The following is a 3,609-nucleotide window of genomic DNA, read 5'->3' as shown; positions in this document are numbered from 1 at the left end:
TTTTCTGCATTGGTGTATTTTACATCTGAAACACAGAGTTCAGTCTTCAGCAGCAAATTCTAAGAGACATTGACCAGCAGGGCTGTGTTTAGAGGAGGGCAGTCTGAACAGCAGTACTGCTCATATCATGGAAGATAACTGTTCCACTTTTTTCTGCATTGGTGTATTTTACATCCGAAACACAGAGTTCAGTCTTCAGCAGCAAATTCTAAGAGACATTGACCAGCAGGGCTGTGTTTAGAGGAGGGCAGTCTGAACAGCGGAAGGGGCATGTAAGGGACCTGTGTCACGTAATGGTTGGTTGAAGAAAAGACTTACACACAACAGAATTTTAAGGAAAAAGGAAACCTTAAAAATCATCTGGTTCACTCTCTCACAAGCACATTTTAACTAGTGAAGACATGAAATCTGGGAGGTTAAGGGGTTGTCCACAGTCATAGTTCATATAGAAAGGACAGTTTTTTTTTCAGATAGTTGAAAAATTGTCATGTGGAAGAAGAATTCAATTACCCAGAGAGAACCACTAGGAAAAAAGTAGGCAAGTTTCAGGAAGAATTTTAATGTACAATAGCTTTTCACCTGCACGTCTCTAACAACGGAACATGTGGAACTGCTGTGGGAGAAAAATTCAGGGGAACCGTAGAGGATGCTTTGCCAGGGAGTTAGAGAAAGTGCTGGAGTTTCAGGGAGGGGGAAATAAATGATATCTTCTGCCCCTCCTAAGTTTGGAATCAATTTTGAGATAGACAGCAGAGTCATATAGATGGAGAAAAAGTGTCAACTCTGTTATTGATAAAGCTGTTTGGCAAAAGTGGCTTTAGGTGAGTTAATGTATGATTAGCACTCAGGACAATGTCTGGCACTTAGAAAGCACTCAATAAATGCTGACCATCATTATCAACATAATGGTGATAAGAGGTGGGGGTAGAGAGAGAAGGGAAAGGTGGAGGCCATAAGTGGGCCACCCCCAAGCCTCCCAAGATGAGTACAGTCTGCCTTCGTGAGCAGCTATGGGTAGACAAGAATATATGCATCCTACAGATAGGCTGGCCCCAGAAAAGAGAGCTCAGGAGGGCTGAGTCAAGCTTGCTCAATTGTCTTCCAAAACTCATAAAGCAGTTTATGCACTTCTCCTCCCTTGTGATGGCGAAAATGCAGGTGGGGTAAGAGAGACCCCAGAAATGTCTTTCTACCTGGAGTGCCTCCACTGGAAAAGGATGTCTACATTGAGTCTGGGATGAGATAATAGAGAACTCTAAGATTCCTACCATTTATTTAAATGGTATATTTCTTAAAATACATTCTCAGTTTTAGCCTGCTACTGTTTTCCTTTATTTCTTCAATTCCCCTTCACCAGAGTATTCATACCTTCTTGGTGACTCCTTTTTCCAGTTGACTTAAACCTTGTTTAGTCTGAGTACCTCTTTCCAAGACTAAGTCATTCATGATTTCTTCTCTCCCAAAGTTGGTAGTAAAGCATTGCTATGATACTATACCAACCCATTTTAGGGATTCCAGATAACTGTCAAGGGGACATCAAATAAAATTCTCGGACAGGCCATCAATAGATACTAGACAGAGCTGGAGGAGCACATCAATGAAAACACCACATTTTAAAAGCACCACTAGACCCTTTCCTGTCCTTATTGTGAGTCAGTTGCAGAATCCCCCTCACTCCCACTCACACACAAATATCTGACAAAAAATGATAAAGACAAGAGGAGAAATTTGTTTATTATAAAGAAAATGGGAGGACTTCCAGGAGTATGGCAGACTAGAGGTGCCTGAAGATTCCTCCCACAGAAGATCAAAATGAGCCCACCACCACTGCCACAGCAGTCACTAGAGCCATGGTCTAGTCCCAGAACCATTGCCATTGCAGAGCAGCTCCCCACAGAGCAGCAGTTTTGTATGTGTTCCTTCACTGCAGCCATGGACTCTGCAGATGCAAGGTAGGCAGCTGCAACCACTGCCACCATTGCTGCCACTGCAAGTTAACCCCACTGCCACCAAGAAAACTGCAGACATGAGGGAGAGTAGCTGTAGCCACTGGTGCCACTGCTGCCCCCATGAGGTAACCCTGCTGCTGCCAGTGACATTGCCAAGGACACCACAGATGTGAAGAGCTGTCTCCAGTGCTGCTGCTGCTGCAAGGTAACCCAGCTGTAGCCAAGGACACTGCAGATGCAAGGGAGCTAATTGGAGCTGCAGGTGTTGCTGCCACCCCCACAAAGTATCCCCACTGCTGCTGTGGACCCCACAGATGTGAAGGAGTCAGTTGTAGCACTGGCACTGCTGCCACCCCAACGAGGTAACCCCACTGCCACCAAGGACACCATAGACAGTTGCAGCCACTGACACTCCTGCAGCCAGTGTGAGGTAACCCCACTGCCATTGCAGACACTATAGCTGTGTGGGCCACCACTGTGGACACCACAGCTAAGCAGGCAGCTGCTGCCACTGCCACTGCTGCAGTTGCTGCCACCACCAGTACCACCAGGTACCCACCATCATCATGCAAACAGCATGCCACCACTGGAGCCACCACTGCCATGCAAGCAGCCCACTGAAGTCACCTCCATAACCACCACTGCCACAAGGGTGGCCTACTACCAGAGCAACAGCCTACTTGACTGCATAGACACAAGGAGGGTCACATGCAGAGTCCAGGAAAGGAGAGTACTAGAATAAGCAACTGCTCTACAAGATGACCGGACATCAGCATAGAGATACTAGAAATATGAAAAAACAAGAAAATATGGGCCGGCCTGGTGGTGCACTGGATAGTGCGCCGCTTGGGAAGCGCGGCGGCGCTCCCGCCCGAGGGTTCGGATCCCACATACAGACCAGTTCCCGCTCACTGGCTGAGCGAGGCACGGGAGCAACACCGAGGGTTGCGATCCCGTTGCCAAAAAAAAAAAAAAACAAGAAAATATGAGTCCACCAAAGGAATAAAATAACTCTCAAGTACCAAACCCCATAGAGCAGGAAACCCTTGAAATAACTGAAAATGAAAAGAAGACACAGTTAGATGATACAATGAACTGATCAAAACTATCCAGGATATGAAGGAGGAAATTTACAAAAAGATTAATACTTTAAAAAAGAATGTAGCAGAACTCATGGAACTGAAGGAGTCATTTGACAAAATAAAAAACACATCTGAGAGCGTAAGCAGCAGGCTAGAGCGAGCAGAAGAAAAAATTTCTGATCTTGAAGACTGTCTCTTCTAAATAACTCAGGCAAACCAAAAAAAAAAAAAAAAAAAAAATTTTTAAAAATGAAGAAAATATAAGAGTGATAGCAGACAGCAGACAACCTTAAGTGCACCAGTATCTGAATCATGGGTGTTCCAGAAGGGGAGGAGAAAGGAAAAGGTGTTGAGAACATATTCAATGATATAATAGCAGAAAACTTCTCATGTATAGGAGGAGACACAGACTTTCAGATTCAGGAGGCTCAAAGATCCCCAAACAGATTCATTCCAAAAAGGTTCTCTCTGAGGGCCGGCCTGGTGGCGCACTGCTACAGTGCACCGCTTGGGAGCGCGGCGGCGCTCCCGCCAAGGGTTCGGATCCCACATACAGACCTGCCGCTCACTGGCTGAGC

The sequence above is a fragment of the Galeopterus variegatus genome, unplaced genomic scaffold (genome assembly GCF_000696425.1).
Source record: "Galeopterus variegatus unplaced genomic scaffold, G_variegatus-3.0.2 Scaffold8194, whole genome shotgun sequence".
NCBI classification, from domain to species: domain Eukaryota; kingdom Metazoa; phylum Chordata; class Mammalia; order Dermoptera; family Cynocephalidae; genus Galeopterus; species Galeopterus variegatus.
The sequence above is the reverse complement of the archived record's forward strand: the minus strand, read 5'-3'. Positions refer to the sequence as shown.